At 38.5% G+C, this 18,804-nt stretch overlaps 1 protein-coding gene across 1 annotated transcript in view; it reads left to right on the top strand.

Moving 5' to 3' along the window:
* LOC122805948 (vomeronasal type-2 receptor 26-like) overlaps positions 1–18,804 on the top strand; it is a 56,201-nt gene that overhangs the window by 4,298 nt on the left and 33,099 nt on the right. The gene's annotated exons all lie outside the window — the stretch shown is intronic.

The following is an 18,804-nucleotide window of genomic DNA, read 5'->3' on the forward strand; positions in this document are numbered from 1 at the left end:
ATAGTGCCTAAAGGATTGAGAGTATATAAATACCCGAACAATGTGTCAGTGGGATCTGAGTTTCATAAAGAGTCACTTGTGATTTTTGACAGATGTGGTTTAGACATTTTAAAAGCTATTATTCATAACAATGAAAGAGAGATGAAAAGTTTACAGGAGCATATTGATGTGTTAAACACATGCATTAAAAATGACTTGCTATTTGGAGTGCAGAATGAGCAGGACAAGTACTTCAATCTCAGAACTGCCATAGATAAAAAAATGTGAAGATATTCTAGACAGGAAATATAAAAAATTAGATCGCGACCTGAAAGAATATGGAGAAGGTAAACAATATCCATTGTCCAGGTCACAGCATAATAATTTACACAGTGGTAGAACCTATTCACAGGTTTTACAGGAATCAGAACAATTAGGGCACAATAATAACGTATCAGTTAATTCCAATGGGATGGAAGTGCAGGACAATGGTGACAATGGTTATATATCCCCAAGAAGGTCAGAAAGACTCAGGCAGAAAAATAATGATAATAACCATTTTTTCAAACACCCCCCCCCTCCAACAGAGGGGAGGGGGCAACAGGGGGATATACATGTAGGAACACAAGTGGGTAATGAAGCCTGTATTCAAAATAGTTCACATATTGTAAGCTAGCAAGGTTTCCATATTTTTAATTATAGTACCTTAGAAGTAACACAGGAATTTTTTAGTTTGTTTATGAAGGGGATTAAATATATACCCATGAAAAATGGTAATTTATCACAAACTATTATTGATGTTAAGTTGTTTATCAGAAAAGTACATTTGGAACAATTTTAAAAAGTAAAATGTTAAATTAACCCCTAACGTTGGGGTACCTAGGAAAAGTAATGTGTTCAACCCGCAATTATACCCACAGTTAAAATACCTGGAAAGTGTATTGGAAAATGAAATTAGAAATGTATATAAAAATCAAGAAAAAAATTGCACTAGAAAAAATTTGACTAAGGAAGAAGGTACCCTATTGAATCAGTTATGTTCTAATTCTAAAGTACGTGTAATGGAACCTGACAAGGGAGGGGGCATTGTCCTCATGGATAAAATTGAATATGAGGGAAAAATGATTTCCCTATTACATGATGTAGATAAATACAGTCAGTTGTCCATTAATGACATTAATATAGCCTATAAGAAAATTGATTTATCATTGAAGGACTTATTTGATCAAGGATCAGAGGTGATTGATTTTCAGACATACTCATATTTACAAAATAATTCACCCAGGGTTCCTTCAATATTCTGTATACCCAAGGTACTTAAGGATGTGGATGACCCCCGTTTAGGCCTGTTGTAGCCTCAGAAGGCTCTAAGATAGCACGTATAGCAAAATTACTGGATTAGAATTTAAAGGCTATATGGGGGTGGGGCCACCCATATATCCTTAAAGATTCCTTGGATTTTCTAAGCAGAATACAGCCTGAATACAGTGTGGATGGTTTAGTATTTTGTGCATTGCTATTGTGGATCTATTTTCAGTTATTCCACATGACATAGGATTACTGTGGCTTGAGGAAGCATTAAGAAAGCGGGTAAATATCTCTGAAAATTACATTTTTCTTTGTTCAGAATTAGCAGAACTAGTGTTAAGAAATAATTTTCTATTTTTTGAGGGCGAATTTTATTGACAGGAACAAGGGGTAGCTATGGCGCCCAGTTGTGCCCCCACTTATGCTGATATTATTCTGTCAGTTTGGGAATATAAATTTATACATACATGTCCTTATGCACAATGCTGGAATCTACACACCAGATACCTGGATGATATCTACATATTTTGGATAGCAGATATGATTGAAATAAATAATTCATAAATTCCTCCAATTTAAACTAAAAATTTCCTCCAGTTTACACACCAAATGACATCAGGGCAATGTAATTACCTGCATGTGGCAATATACAATATTGGAAATTGGTTTAAATCAGTGGGCTATAGCAGTAAACACACAATATTTTAGGAAAAAAAAAGTATTATTAAGGGACAATATGTCCGTGTAAGTCATATGACATCCTGTGATAAAGATTTTCAGAAGGAATGTTTGGTCCTACAAAGTATGTTTAAGGACAGGGGTTACCCAACAGAACTTATAGATAGTATACAGACAGAGGTTACACAAGGGAAAAAGGATAAATACACTCCAGTTTTGGGTACGGGTTTATTTACACATACAACAGGAATAACTAAAATGTTGTGCAAGAAGATTTTAGTAGGGCTTTTGTTACTAATTTTAGTGAGACTGCATACCAGGTTAAATCTATATCGGAAAGGGAATGGAAAAAAAATTCTGAGCTTACAGATTTCCAATGAGTGACCTCCCAAACATCCTGTGCAGAGGCACATAGGATATATGCAAATGACCCACCTGATGTTTATAAGGGTCATTTGCATATATCCCACGTGCCTCTGTCACAGGAGGTTTGGGAGGTCACTCATTGGAAGTTCTAGCTTGGCTGGAGTTTTCATTTAGATTTTACTGATTGTTTTTTCAGTGTGACCTTCTCACTCTTTATTTTAATTTGTTAGTTGGGATATTTTGCAGTCACCCTAATGATAATGGACATCAGCTGGGTAGAACAACCCCGTGTTTCTTATGCTTAGTCAAACAAGGCCGAAATATGCATATCTATAGCTATAGGAGTTTGGCTTTATTGGCCTGAAATTGTCCATTTAAACAACTTCAAATGTAAAAGTCATGGGCGATCAGAATCGCTGTATAGCTGAAACACCTGATGTTCATAAGTGGCATTTGCATATATATCCTATGTGCCTCTGTCACAGGATGTTTGGGAGGTCACTTATTGAAAGTTCTAGCTTGGCTGGAGTTTTCATTTAGTTTTTACTGATTGGTTTTTCAGTGTGACCTTCTCACTCTTTGTTTTAATGATCTTACAGATTTGAAAGTGTTTAAAAATAAGCCTCTCAAGGTGATGTTTAAGAAAGGTCAGAACATTAAAAATTTACTGGAATATGCAGCTAATTCACAGGTGTTCACCCATAAAAGAAGAGGGACTTTTAAATGTGGCGCTTGTAATCAGTGTAAACATATATTACAGGGTGAAGAATTGTGCATACAGGCTAGGAATAGAATAATTGTTAACAATTATTCCAACTGTAATTCACATATGTGGCTACATGCGGATCTTGTGATGTCTTCTATGTTGGCAAAACTTAGCAACATCTTAAGCGCAATATTTATGAGCACTTAAATGATGTTAAAAAGAAAAATAATACCAATGCCCTGTAGAGACATACTTATTTTGGGACCATTTCAATAACAGTGAAAAAGAACTGGGCATTATTCCATTCTAGTGGAAGAGGTGGTCCCTGGGAAACTAAATTAGAGTTTAGGGAAACTTTTTGGCAAATTACATTGTAAGCCAATAGATTCCCAAGGTTAAATGTCTATCTCCATTTTACCCCTCCTAAAGCTTAGATCAGCTAAATTATAAATGTATTTTTACATCATTCATGGTACTGATTTTCCAATTCAATATGAACTGTTATATGTTATTTTATATATTATATATTTATATTGTATTTATTTGTGAAATGATATAATATTTATATAAATATTTATTACGTATTTATCTGATTATTATTAATTCAAAATTTTAAGCTTATTTTATTATGGCTTCAGACATTCTTGTATCATATTTGTATTTGATTCTGCTTAGGTAAGCAGTTTATTTTATATATATATATATATATATATATATCTATATATATATGAATTTTATGAACAGTATTTCTTTAAAATTTTAACTAGTCAATTTATCAATTAAGGGATCAGTATAAATAAGGTAAATGCGGATGTTCTTGGGTTTGTTTCTAATGAAATCTGGGGTATACTCAGATGAAAACGCTCTGTGTATGTTCGGCATTAAATACGTATTAATAAAGCTGTTTTCTGCAATTTATTGGTGTCCTGCATGGAGCTCTTCTACCATCCAGTTACTCATGGTTTATTGGTTTCAACTTTCTGGATAAGCTATATGGCCAGTATGGAAAGCTGCCTAGAGCAAACAACAGACTCCATCATTGGGTCACCACCAATGATCGTGTAATCTATTCCATTGGTTGTAGGTGATTTAATCATGTTGACTAATGTCACCGACTTTATATGGGTATTTGCCAATGATAAGTCGGTTGAGGACTCAGGCCACTCCGACTTATGCCAGGGACCCATGCTAACAGTGAGAAGTTTGGATGTGCCCCTATTGGCCCATGTGTGCCCACCATAAAGTCCAGTAACCTTTGTTCAGTAAGCTGTTGTCCAGTTGCATAGCATGGTTTACCTGGGATAGCAAAAGCTGGACGTAAAACCAATCAACCTGCCAAACATGAACTATGGATTGCTACAATCGATGCAGGTTCACTGACAGGATGCAACTTGGAAGTGGGTGACATGGTACAGGGAAGATGAACATCTGAGAGACTAGATGGAAGGGCAGTGCAGCAAAGATGCTTGGCTTGGGATCTAGAGCCTACTACTCAGGAGGAGGACAGGCTAGAAATGGTGTAGGAATTGTAGTGAGGGAGATGCTTCAGAAGGTAGTGAGGGATACCATTAGAACTGATAACAGACTCATGGCTATCAGACTCCAGACCAATGATAGGCTGAGATCACAAATACTGCTGTATGCACAGCAGGGTTGTGATAGCTAGGAAAAGAGTGCTTTCATTCAGCAGCTGCAGGACCTACTTGATAAACCAAGACAATCATGAATTGGTGTTGATAATGGGTGACTTGAATGCACATATCAGGACAGACAGAACAAGATATGAGAACTGCCTGGATCCACATGTGTGGGGCAACAAGAATAAAGGATAGGCCATTCTAGATTTTTAAACAGCAAGAAAAGAAAAAGTAAATCATTCAGTTAAGGCTGGAGTAACAGTATAAGTCAGATCCAAAATGGTAACAAAAGCTCCTCCCAAACACAGCTTTAAATCACTACATATAGAAGTAACCTTATTAAAACAGAAGGTAAGTGCTTTTGCAGAGTAACCTCTGCTTCATCAGACCATGACAGAACACAAAGTCGAGCTTCTATTTAAAATAAAAACTCAACCAGTCACAGAGAGTTCAGCAATCATGTAGAGACCTCTCAATGTCTTTTATAATTTATTACTATGTTTGGAATAAATTTAACAAATATTCTATATTTGATAATGGAAATATTGTTTTTATTTCTCTGTCTTTAACAAATGATAGGCTGCTTTTATTGACTGGGATGTTTTTTTTTTTATTGTCATCACATGATTGCTGAACTCTCTGCGATTGGCTGAGTTTTTTATTTTAAATAGAACCTAGACTTTGTGTTCTGTCATTGGAATGATGCAGCAGGGATTACTCTGCAAAAGTGCTTACTTTCTGTTTTAATAAAGTTACTTCTATATATATAGTGATATAAAGCCATGTTTGAGAGGAGTATTGTTACCATTCATTATAGATTTCTGTCTGGCAAATGGTTTGATAGTAGCCAACATATGGTTCAGAAAGAGACAGTCACAAGAATTTATACAAAAGTTGCCAATATGTAACTCGGGTAGACTTCCTCCTAGTAAGGAAAGGGCAAAGGTGTAGAATCAATGATTGTAAAGGTATCCCCAGTGAAACTGTTGGAACCAGTGGTTTATGCTGTGCAACAACTATCAGCTGCAAACAGTGGTCAAATAACAGCTCTACGATCAACAGAGACAAGGCTGAAGACCTAGAAGTTGACTGGAGCAAAAGCACAAGAGTTCAAGGAATTACTCAGGGCTCTAGAACCTCAAGAAGAGGAGGAAATAGATGGAGTTGAAGAAGAAAGGCAGAGCCTCAAAACAGCATGTGTGTGGACTGCAGAAGAGATATGCAGCTGAGACAGGGATGCAAATAAGGTATGTAAGGAAAGCTGGTGGTGGAATGCAGAAGTCCATGAAGTCATCTAAAGAAAGAAGTAGTGGAGGAAAAAGTGGGAGATAGGAAAGATCAACCAGGCTAGGAAGGAATACTGGTTGACTAACAAAGAAGCTAAGAAAGGAGTTGCAATAGCAAAGAACAGGGCATCAGAGGCACCCTACCAGCATTTGGAAAGTGACTGAGTGGGCGGCACAAAAAACTCAGAAAGATAAAGGTAGACACCCTTTATAAGAGATGCTAACAGCAACCTGCTCAGCAGTCCACAAGACATCAAATGCAGATGAAAGGAGTACTTCCAGCAGCTTCCGAATGACAAAAACCCCACCCAAGCTGTACTGACCCAGGCACAACCTACAATGAGAGAAGAGGAGGAACACACCCTAGAAGAATTAAGAATAGCACTAAGGAAAATGTAGTCAGGGAAAGCAGAAGGCTCAGATGAGGTCATAGTAGATATGATAAAGATGCTGGATGGGATAGGGGAAAAATGGCTCCTATGGGTAGTTAACAGCAGTGTGGAGAGAAAGGCATATTCAGGATTACTAGAAAATAAGAATACACATGTCAGTGTAAAAGAACAAAGGGGACATCCACACCTGTGAGCAGTACAGAGGTATCAAACTCCTGTCACATTTCATGAAAGTTCGGCAGAGGATGATTGATAAATGGATATGCAGAGCGGTAGAAAGTAAGATGGGAGATGAGCAGTTTCGATTCAAATGAGGATGCAGAACAATGGACATGATGTCTGCAGTGAGACAGATAGTTGTGAAGAAGCTAGAGATGACAGAGTCCAAATGGGCATTCCTAGACTTAGAGAAATCATATGACAAGGTCCCAAGAAAGCTAATTTGGGCAGTAATGTGGTGGTTTGATGTCCTAGAAACATTGGTAGAATTAGTGTAGGCTATATACAAGGACTCAGTGACTCAAGTATGAACAGTGTTCAGTCTCACAAAGGGGTTACCACTGAGAGTTGGTGTGCATCAGTGTTCAGCTCTGAGCCCATTGCTGTTCATTCTGGTGATGGACTACATTAGCAAACAGGTTGGAGGGGACAGATCAACAAAGTTGCTGTATACAGATGATGTGATGATGTGGCATTACAGGCAGTCTCTGAGCAAGAGCTCCAGCAAAGTATAGAGCAACAGAATGCAAAACTGAAGGCACATGGGTTGAAACTAAGTACAGATAATACAGTGGTAATGGCAGCAAATTGGGAAAATCAGAAGAAGCCAAGAATTGAGACAGAAGGGAAGATACTTGAACAGGTTAACATCTTCAAGTATTTGTGAGGAGTGGTTGAGGAGAAAGGAAGTCTGAATGAAGAGGTCAAAGCTAGAATCAGAGGGGCTGCAGCCAACTGTCATAAAGTGTTAGGTGTAGTGTGTGACAGAAGAATGCCAAACAAACTGAGAAGTAAGGTGTACAAAACAGTGGTGTGACCGGTGCTACTGTATGATAGAGAAACCCGGGCAGTAAAGGCGGAGCAGATGAGAATGCTAGAGGTGATGGAAGAGAAGTGCTTGAGAATGGTGGTATGATGCACATTGTGGGACAGATTGAAAAAATGAGGACATAAAAGCAGAAGACAAAGTGGCTCCAATTGAAGAAAAGATCAAAGAGAACAGATTACGGTGGTTTGGGCACATGTGAAAAAAAGCAGAAGACAGTCTGGTGAAGAAGAATTGGGATAGACAGGAAGAAGATAAGAGGAAAATAGGATGTCCAGCAAAGAGGTGGCTGGATTGTATGAGAGAAAATCTGCGACAGTCAGGTACGAGTGCTGAAGAAGGCAAGAGGGTGGCATTGAATTGAGAGAGATGGTGAAAGTTAACATGACACTCCTTTCCATTTTTTACATGGGATTGGGTTGAAGGGGAGGGGGTGATGATGATGATGACAGTGATGATGATGAATAGGGTTAGGACAATTGCTGACTGTGGGAGTGGAGGCTGGGAGAAGGAGGAGCTTTTAAACAAGTAGGGGCTTTTTCATTGTTTCCAAGGCATAGTGTTGCTGAAAAAGTAGATGAAAATGTACATGGGATTAGTATCTATAGTGAAATGGAAATGAAAGTAAATGGCAGCATTGCCCTGACACTAGTTGAAAATTTCAAGCAGGAAGAAAAATAGGTAGTTATGCCGAATCTGTCAAAAGGAACATCAAATGAAGAAATACAGAAAACAGGGAGGAAAACTGGATACAAAGAATAACGTTTGACAAGATTTGGGTGAGGAAAGGATCACTGTGTTATGAAGGTGACCAAGAAAGAACAGAGAAGGAAGGTAATAACAATGATGACTGGTAATTAAGGTAGAAAGGAAGTAAACAAAACAGACAATTAATACCAGGACTGTGGGTATGAAAAAGAGGGAGAACTGAGAATATAAAATTTCCAAAAGGCACAGTTAAGTGGCAAAGAAAGAGAGGCGCTAATGTAGATAAGAAGTCTCAGCAGAGGGGTATATATAAACATGGCAGTGAGAAGGGGAAGACTCACAGTTGCTAGAAATCTGTAGAGAGTCTCCTTTGATGGAAGCCCTGGTACATGATGGAGAAGCAGATATATTCAAGATAATTAAGATACAAACCATCAGTGAGGTAGGGTATGACAATGGTAGTATAGATGCTATTTAGGAAGGATAATGAAGGCAGGAAGGGAATAGTAGTAGAAGTTCAGAAGCTTTAAAGGGGTAGGTTGCCTAGAAACAAGAGTCTGAACAATCATAAAAGAATGAATGACTTGAAAGTATGAGATAAGGAAAAGCATAATATTAACTCCTAAGTCGTAAAGTCACTTGGGGAAAATGTCAGAGATGGTATACTGACACCCTATAAAGGCTACTCATTTTTGTGTGATCACTGATGACTTGCTTAATGACTAATTCTTGAAGTAAGAGAGGAAAAGGGTGATTATGACGAGACATCCAAGTCTTCCCAAGACAGACTGGAACATTCCATCTTCTAAGGCAGACAGAGAAAACAGTTTTATTGAAAAATTCTTTCTAGTAGATTTAGAAAAGAAGTCATTGCTTTGAGCCAGAGAGTTGAAAGTCTTCAAATTGGTTATAGGGGCTTCTAAACTGTACCATTAACATTTTCTCACTGGAATTACTGATATGGTCTTGGCTGTGAATGTCTGCATATCAGTATATATTTATATTTATGTACAGCTAGTAGGTAGTGTTGTCACCCCACATCAAGAAGTTGTCCAAATCAATGTTTGACCAATGTGGATTCTGTGTGGAGTCTGCATCTCCTCCCTGTGTTCATGTGGGTTTTCTCCAGGTGCTTAGTTTTTTCTACCACATTCCCAAGTGGTTAATAAGTGAAACTGACTCTCTAAATTGGTTGCAGGTGTGATTATGCATGTGTGTGTGTGTGTGTGTGTGAGTGTGTGTGTGTGTGTTTGTGTGTGTCTGTGTGTAGTATGCAAGAAAAGCCTGCAATGGGGCTACCCAGCTAGAATTGTGAAAATTGGTTCTTGATGGTCGTCACTGTTGAAGTGACACCTCAACCTCGTGCAAAAATGGGAAAAGTGGTGCTGGATGGATTGATGAAACAGTGATGGGTGGATAAAGCAGGGCATTATAATACCTTCAACACATTTGGACCAGGAACTACATAGAAAGGAACAAAAGTTGGATGCATCTCAGGTTATACCAAAAACAAAGACACCTCAGCACTGGTCAAGCAGTATGATGTTCTTGAGCCTCTCACATCCAAATTATGATAGACAAAGTCCCACACCATATCCTTGAAAGCCTTAACTACCCCATCTATGGCCCAGGAAACCCATAGCACTTACTTGAATGCATTGGAGACACCCCTCATCCATCCCATCATCATATTCACAGGTAACTAACTACCCCACTATAAACTGCAAATCATACACAACACTACACATGCGAGCACAGGGATTCTTGAACATTGTAAACACAAATTCCCTGGACCAGATATAGTCAGTATGCCCACTACAGGTGCTAACATCCTTGACATGGTCCTCACAAACATGGGAGAATGTTTCATCCCCCTAGTGTAATATCCTTACTGGCCCAGTTGGACTATAAAGCAGTCTCCTTTGAAATAAAAATAAAATTCAGGACCCCAGCTAACTCTAGCACTTGTAGTAATCAAGTAATCATTCTAAGGCAAAATTCTTACTATTAGGTGAAAACTTGGCAAAATTCTAAGATCCCCCCAAACCTTGAGAATACTGCTGCCTATGAAGAATTTTCAGGGAAACTCTGTGCAATCATGTCAATAGCTGAAAAGCAACAGCTGTACCTACTTGGAAAAAAGCACACGACAAATTCTAAAATACAAGAAATCTCTTCTGGAATCCTATCATCAATACACTGCATAATGTAAAAAAATTATGGTAATAATCAGGAAGTGCAATGCCCTGTAAGAGAAGACCTCCCTCATCAATCTAAACAAGGAACCCACGGGGTTAATCACGTCTACCTAAGGCAAGTAAGAGATAAAAATAGCCTCCTAGGCCAAGGGCAATCACAAGGCTTTTTTTAGCTATGTTTATAGCCTGAAAAGCAATACACAGAAATGTGTGAATGAATTGTAAATGAATCCACCAATACTGAGCTGAAAGATATAGCAGTCTATTGGAAGACACATTTAGCTTCAATTTTACACCCGTCTCCCCCATGACATCTCTCAGGAGATACCATCCCCCAACTATCACTAGGGAGCAGGTCTTCATTGCACCTTCCAAGGTCATGAACACTGCATCCATGGGTCCCAGTAATATTCCAGGGTGCCTCCTTAACATGAAATATGACCTATATGGATTACTAGAACACAATTTAACTGTAGCCTCCAGCCAGGCTTTGTACCTAATGAATACACCATGGCAACCGTCATCCCTCTGCACAAGGATGCTCCATCCATGGACCCAGGTAACTACAGACCAATAAGTCTGACTACTAAAATATGCAAAACCATGGAAAGAATTTTCATGGAAATAAGTAATGATGTAGGAAACTTTAAGACACATATCCAACCAAGAATGGTTTCAGCAAGGGCAAGTCATGGCTACTTAACCTGGTGGACGACTTCTAGGAGGTCACCTTCTTGGTAGCCAGGGATCACAGAGATATGACCCATGGGTAGTGGAGTCTATCTCAACAAAGAGGCCAGTGGCTATTGGAGTTCCACATGGCTTGGTGCCAATGTCAGTTCTTTTTAGCATCTAATTTTCTGATGTCAGGGCTAATGTCAATGGCTTTTTACTGACTAAGTTTGCAGACTTTTGCAAACTAGATGAAGTTATAGAATTCCCCAGTAACATAAGTACTCTCCAAGAAGGCCTGACACAGACACATAACTATTGCCAGATCCATGGTTTATTGCTCATTGTCAAGAAATACATAACAGTATCCTTCACAAATACAACTACACCTGGAAACTACCACATTGATAATACAGCTCTAAGAATAGACCCAGTGGTTATGGATTAGGAAACACATGTAGACAGAGACCTGCTCCTTGACCATCATGTGCCAAAGTCGGTAAAGAAATCATTCCATATTGTGTAACTTATAGGAAAGGGTTATGCCATGAAGATCCAAGGATATCATTGTTATGCTGTATGTGACCCTAATTAGACCAATCATTAGGTATAATGTCATCTTTGGGTGTACCTGACCAGGCACACACTTCAGTTGGAGTGTACACAGAAGTTACTCAGAAAAAGAATATAGGACATAAACAACATTCCCTATGTGGGCCATCTAAGAGTCCTATTCCTGTACTCGGTATCCTACTGGCTGCTTATAGGAGATCTACATATGGCCTACAAAGAAAGCATCCTTGTATCCCACTCTGATGGACCTGTTGCACATCCACAAATCAAATAGTACCAGAATTATCTGATCTAGGTACCTAAACCTTGCAACATAAATAGGACATGCGGGAAGGACTGACATATTACTTCTCTGGAACAGGCTTCCCATCCATGTCAAGCAGAGTTCTCCCCTAACCCAATTCAAGCATAACATTGGTTGGAGTATGGGAAATTTATCCCTGATCGTCATGTAAATTCTTGATGACCCATACTGAAGCCTACATAAAATCTATAAAACAACCCTAGTTTATCAAAACTTGCCAGATACATTTGGACAGAATGGCTAAGCTTAAAAATAGCTCCCTTGGGTCACTAGCCTAGTAACAACCTATGAATAAGGTATGAATTTTACAAATTAAGGACCCACTGCAAAACAATAACTATGTAACTATGTGGTTCTGGCCAGGCATAGAAAAGTTTTAAACAGACTTGATCACAAAGGGTAGACTATGGTACTTGGGACTATAAGGGACTCAGCTCTGGAAAAATGGGGTGTCTATAGACAAGGGTCTTTTGATATGGGGGGGGGGGAAAAAGAAAAAAAGTGAGCGAGTTATGGTATATAATAAAGTGAACTATCTTGTACAATATGAAAAGGAATGATTATATGTGTAAATTTCCTTACCAGTCACTCAACGTAGATGTCTTACGCCTTAGCAAAACTCTTTACTCTTCAAAATATCTCCTCTAAACTGTCATCTGATAACAGCGTATTAGTTCTGGATAGAACATTCTTTAAGACTGTTAGATTATGCTTCGACTCACATTTCCTGTAAACTAAAGATGGATTGTAAATATATGAACAATTTTAATGTGTATTTTTTCTCTAAGCTTGTAATTACCTAACTGAATAGGCTTATGTGAACTTTTCATTTTATTTGAACATCTGAATATGTAACTTTTTAATGTACTGTACTGTACAACATTTTGGAGCTTTTCTCCCCTGGCCTATGCTGAAAAAGGGCTATTTTCAGCTCAGTTGGATTATTTTCCCGGTCAACAAATGTAAAAATTAAATAAATAAATAAAATGCTATGAGAAAGAAGAGACCTGCAGGATCACTCCTGAGGAGAAAGTATAAGTAAGGGATAAAAAAAGAAGATACAAGTCGCTGAGTGACGGGAAAGGTCAATGGTCAGTTTATGCAAAGGACAATAAAAAAGGCAGCAAATCTGCTCTGACACCTAGTAAGAAAAGTAATCACAATAGAAGGTTTATTTTCTCATTACGTGTCACAGCAATCTCAGGATGATATATTTTCTGTCAAAGTACATATAACCTGGTCTTCTAAAATTTCAGGCTCACAATTTTTTTAAATTCCAAGATAGTTTGCCACTTTATGCACATTTGTAAATTCAATTTGTTTTATATATGTGAGCTGATTTATAATTTAATAGCTATACAGCTGTGTACTCCAAATAGGGAAGAGGAAAAAGTATGTTTCATTGACCCAATGTAGGTAAAGAAAAATCTTTGTTACATAACTTTACGGGTTGGGAGGGTGGCCTAATGGTTAAGGTGTTTGCCTTGCAAACACAAGGTGCAAGGGACAATTGGCTAGGCTTAAAATGGCTCCCAAGGGCAATTAGCTTAGTACTAATCTATGAACCTATGAACCTATAACTTAGAGAATGAATAGAATAAGAGTATAGGTTGTATTGTTTGTGCTGACAATACTGCAGCTTTCTATTTGGCAAAACAATTGGTAATGTATCAAGAAAAGCAATTAAAATCATCTAGAATTTTTCTCAAGATTGTGTGTATTTTACAATTTTAGTCTTATTAGTTTGAATGAGTTTATATTTTTAATAGCTACTTCTTTAAAATTCCCCCAAATAATTACAGACATGTCCAGCCAGCTTTGTGTTAAATATGTTATTAGGTTAAACAATGTTACCAATATTTTCTTTTCATAATAATCTAAACCTTCAAGAAAAAAATAGATAATTGCCAATTCCAAGGTGAAATATCTAGACCTGCTTTATTTAATTTGGTATAAGGTATGTCCCACAAGTTCTTTAGCATCTGTATTTTTTTTCTGTTTATTTCATGAATAATCATTATGTTGTCGTTATATTGCTTTTTGAAGCTTCTACAATGTTTAAACAACAACATTTAGTTGGTTCTATTTGTTATAGAAAATACTGAATAAAATAATATTTTGAAAAAAAAAATTCTGACTCATACACTCAATTGCAGCAGTTCATGAGTGCACAGGTCCAGTAAATGATATTGTATCCCATCTGTGTTCCTATGTTTGTTTTCCATTAGTGAAACAACACAGCATTTTACATTTTTTCCACCTTGCACGAGAGAAAATGAGCCTACCATCAGCTCCACCTTATCTGACCAAACAAGAATATGGGGAAGACAAAATTCGTCTAAGCAGTTAAGAAGTTTCTCTCTGTGTTGTTCAATTCACAGGAAGGTCTGACCAGAGTGTATTCTAGAATGATCTCATTAAGTTGACTGGAAGCATACCTCTCAACTGTCCAGGTGTTTGCCTGATATTTTTGTCCAGTTCCTCATAAAATGCATGGTTTTATGACAAATCCTTGAGGATCAAAAGTCACTAAAGAATGACAAGCATTTTAGTTTCAGACTCCATATCCATCAGAAAAAGCATGCTAATGCAAAACCTTTACCCTATCAACTTTCTAAGTTTATAAGAGCAACATTTAAAATCTATTTTTGAGTCTTTGTTCCCCAATTATTTTTGCCTTTGTCCAGATATTTTGGGTTAAGAGGTTGAACGGTATGACTGGCAGTGAGGCTCACAGACTGTCAAAACATTCATGTTTTCACCAGGGACAAAGAGGAAAAAGTATGTTTCATTGACCCAATGTAGGTAAAGAAAAATCTTTGTTACATAACTTAGAGAATGATGCCTACAGGAATACATCAGAAGTATGCATTTCACTGTGAAAGAAATTACTTATTTATCTTCATTAAAAAGAAATTTAAACATATTTCAAAAGTATGTATTCATTTTCTGCATTCCAGCCTATTTATCTAGCGAATGCTAACAAAATCCCACCAAGGCTTTCTGAGATCACAGATTTGTGATGTTTACTGATAGCACTGCTTCCAAAGTGGGAACTGGTATTGCTTTTTGAAGCTCAGAAGACTAAGGGACTCTTTCTCACCTTGAATAAATAATGAGGTTTCTCAGTAATGATGGATAGGTGCAGGATTTTCATTCAATAAATGCAGCATTCCAAAAGTTTAAAGCAGAAACTGGCAATTGCACTACAGATGCAGAAATATAGCACTACTTTAGTGCAATGGCAGAAGGAGATGAGATTTTCTTTTCTACTCTTTTAACTGCATTCAGCATTTGACCTTCTCATCAATTTTTTTCCACGTTCCATCTCCACCTTACCCCTTCATCACCTGCCCTCTGAACTTTTCTATGGTCACATGCATTCCATCACCATCTTCATTACCTGTCCTGTACCCTGGTCTGTGGCTGCATGGATTATATTTTCACCTCTTGCCTTCTTCATCTGTCCTATGCTCTGTTCTGTAACTGCATGGATTATTTTTTCACCTCTTGCCTTCTTCATCTGTCCTATACCCTGGCCTGTGGCTGCATGAATTCTTCCTCAGCTGTCTGTCTGGACAGTCCATAACCCACTCTGTGGAGAATACTTTTGTAGATTAAGGGAGTAGTTTTGCCCCTGCCATGTGGTCCTATGCTCCTTTCATCCGCCTGTATCCTTCCTGGACAGAACTATACATTTGCATCTCCTTGATTTGATCCAGCCATCCTCAACCCCTTTTTCCTATGTTTGCACATTTTGCACATCAGTTCAGGGCATCACTTCAACAATGACAATCTTGAGCTAAGGTTTACACCATTGGGTGGGCTAGCCCTGCCTTGGTAGTTCTTCCACACCACATACTTGCATGCACACTCACACCTATGGTGGTTTATTGTCATCTTCTGAACTTTGGTCCTCAGGGCTGGTTCTTATTGAGACCACTCCTTAGCTCTGCAATTTGTCTTGGTCTACAGCATTCACTAAGGGACTTAAAACCTTTTCTTATGGTGTCCTTGAGGTACTTGCTTATGGGGTTCACAGTCTTTTTTGCTTGAGAATTGTGTGTGATTAGTTCCACTGTCGTGTCAATACAGAAACTGCTGAAACATTCCGGCTCTGTGTCTGCTACTGATTTTGAACCTGGAATGTGTACAGTACTGGATAATGTCTAGTATTATAATATATTGTGCAATTAACTTTCTGTCTGTGTGTGTCTGGAAAACTAGACTCATGATTAAACTATTTGCTTCAGTCAGCAGTTAACATAAAAAGCCGCAAACTTTTTGGGACCTCTGTTGATTAGCAGTTTCAAGCCCTTTGGTAATTTATCATTCATTTAATGATATATCTGTGTATATAATAGTGTTTAGGTATAAGTTTACTTGAACTGGGTAAGCCCTTATGGACCTTTGCTTAGACTCTTCTTATTTTATACTGCTACAGCTTTGTATCACCAGTGAAGACAATGGGCCTGTTCTCTGGTCATTCAGGTATGTTTGAAATGAGCAAACTGAATAGCACTGGACTCAACATTGGCACATACGGATACCTACTTGCCACTTTTCTTACTCCTGACACTGAAACTCTTTCCATTGGTAGAATTAGAGCAGGTTATGTACAACCAGACAACACAAATAATACGAACAGTGTTCAGACTCACAGAGGGGTTCCCAGTTAGAGTGAGTGTGCATCATGGTTCAACTCGGCGCCCTCTCCTATTCATACTGGTGGACTACATTAACAAAAAGATTGGAGGGGACAGTTCAAAAAAGCTGCTTCATGAGGATGAACTGTTACAGGCAAAAAAGGAAATTCAGGAAATAAGGGAACTAGAATTCAAGACAGGGAGACAGAAGAGATGCAAGTGAGTACAGGCACGATGGTAGTCAGGCAGCAAATGGGGTAAATGAGAAGATTTTGACATCTGAGAAAAAGTGGAGCATGTTAACATCTTCAAGTATCCAGGTCATGTGGTTGGGCTGATGGGAAGTATTAGTGAGGAAGACAAAGCTAGAATCAGAGTCACTGAAATCAACTGGGACATAGTGCCAGAAGTAGTGTGGGATAGAAGAATTCCTAAGGAGCTGAGCAGTAAGGTGCCCAGAACAGTAGTGTGACCATTTTGCTTCTAGGGCACAAAAACCTGTCCAGTAATGGCAGAGATGCTAAAGAAAGTTGAGATGATAAAGTTGAAGTGGCAAGTACAGGTAGTAGGATGCACAATGAGGGACAGATACAGAATTGACCATGTCAGAGCAGATGTCTAAATAACGTTTTTTCAGAGAAGGTAAAGGAGAAAAGATCACAGTAATTTGGTTAAGGGTAGGAAAGCAGAAGATCCGGCAAGGAAGATTTGCGTGAAACAAGAAGGCAAGAGGAGATGAGGAAATCCAGCCAAGAGATGAATGGATTGTATATTAAATGACTGGAAGACAGTCAGGCATGACTGTCAAAGACGGTAGAAGAGTAGCTCTGAATTGAAATATGTGGCAACAGCTAACAGCATCCCTGCCACTTGTAGAAATGAGAAAACGGTGGTTGATGATGAAGATGATGAACCTCTCACCACAACCCTTTTTTATCTTTTTACTCAACCCTGCAAACTCAGTTTCTTGGTCATGCTCCTAGCTCCACATACTGCAGTTTTCCTATTAACTGCCTCTCAGGACTGACTGAAGAGTTTTTCAAGGTAAGCCATGCCTACTCATCTGTTAAACTGTCCTTCATCTTCTTCTAGCCATGAATTTATTGTGGCTGTTGACCTTGTCCTATAGATTGCTGTTTTCCATGAAAGCAACCATTTTTTCTATACCTCTTCTATTAGGGCAACAGGGCAATAATTCTCTCAATTCCACCCCCCCCCCACATTACTTGGAAAAAGGGTACCACACTGGCTCCTTCCTGTATTCATTCAATTTCACTATTACTAGTGAAATACTGAAAACCTCTGTCAGGAGCTCTACAGGCACCTTTCCGAAAAGCCTATAAGGCAACCCATCTCTTTTGTGTGCTTTATCCTCCTTTGGAAGCCAATTCCTTATCATTCTCTCCTTTCTGTCCATCTGTCTATCCATCCTCTGCTCTCCTCACTTTGTCCCATCTTCTGCCCATCATAACACCCTCCCTTTGCTCCATTTCATAAATGCTGAAGTAAGATATTCATTCAGTGATTGCTTTTCCTAGTCTTCTCTGATTTCCCTGCTACCTTTGCAGAGCCTGGTGACATTTCTCACACTCTTCCTTCTTTCTGCTGCACAGGTGGATAAGACTCTGCTTCCATTATTGCTGACCATCCTTGTGCTTTCATCTCCGTTATTGCCTTCCCACTTACTTTTCATGTACTGTGTTTCATTTAGCTCAACACCTCTTCCATTCCACATTGTAAGCCCTGTCTTCTCCTACAAGGGCTAACTCACCTTAATGTGTAGCTATATTGCCCTTCTAATCCTTTGTGCATATTCCCAAGCCACTCCCACAGATTATGCCTTTCTTTCCTCATACCCTTAATTCTCCTATGACCCTCTTCTGTGTTCAACAAAATCCAACTCCCTAAAATGCTATATCATAATCTTTGCCCTCATGAGTTTAACTTTTCCTTAGCGAATGGACATGCATCAACACACTGATTGGAGAGAAAATGTTCTCCAGTAGGGTATTAATGTACAAGTGATGTCCACTGATAAACGAGTCTTCCAGTTCATGGCAGCATATCAAGCTGCCGTGGAGCTCGGACTGAAAAAAAAAACTAATGGCCGCCATTATTTTACATTCACTAAGCAGCGGTTCTGCCGTTTAGCGAGCATAAAATGTAAAACAAAAAAAAAGAGAGACAGTGTCTGTGTGTGTATGAAAGTAGAGGAGACTGTGTGTATGAGAGAGACTGATAGAGAGTGAGTGCAGTCTTGTGTGAGTAAATGCTTGTATGAAAACAGAAGAGCTTATGTGTGTGAG

The sequence above is a fragment of the Protopterus annectens genome, chromosome 7.part0 (genome assembly GCF_019279795.1).
Source record: "Protopterus annectens isolate FY-2018-M chromosome 7.part0, PAN1.0, whole genome shotgun sequence".
NCBI lineage: Eukaryota > Metazoa > Chordata > Ceratodontiformes > Protopteridae > Protopterus > Protopterus annectens.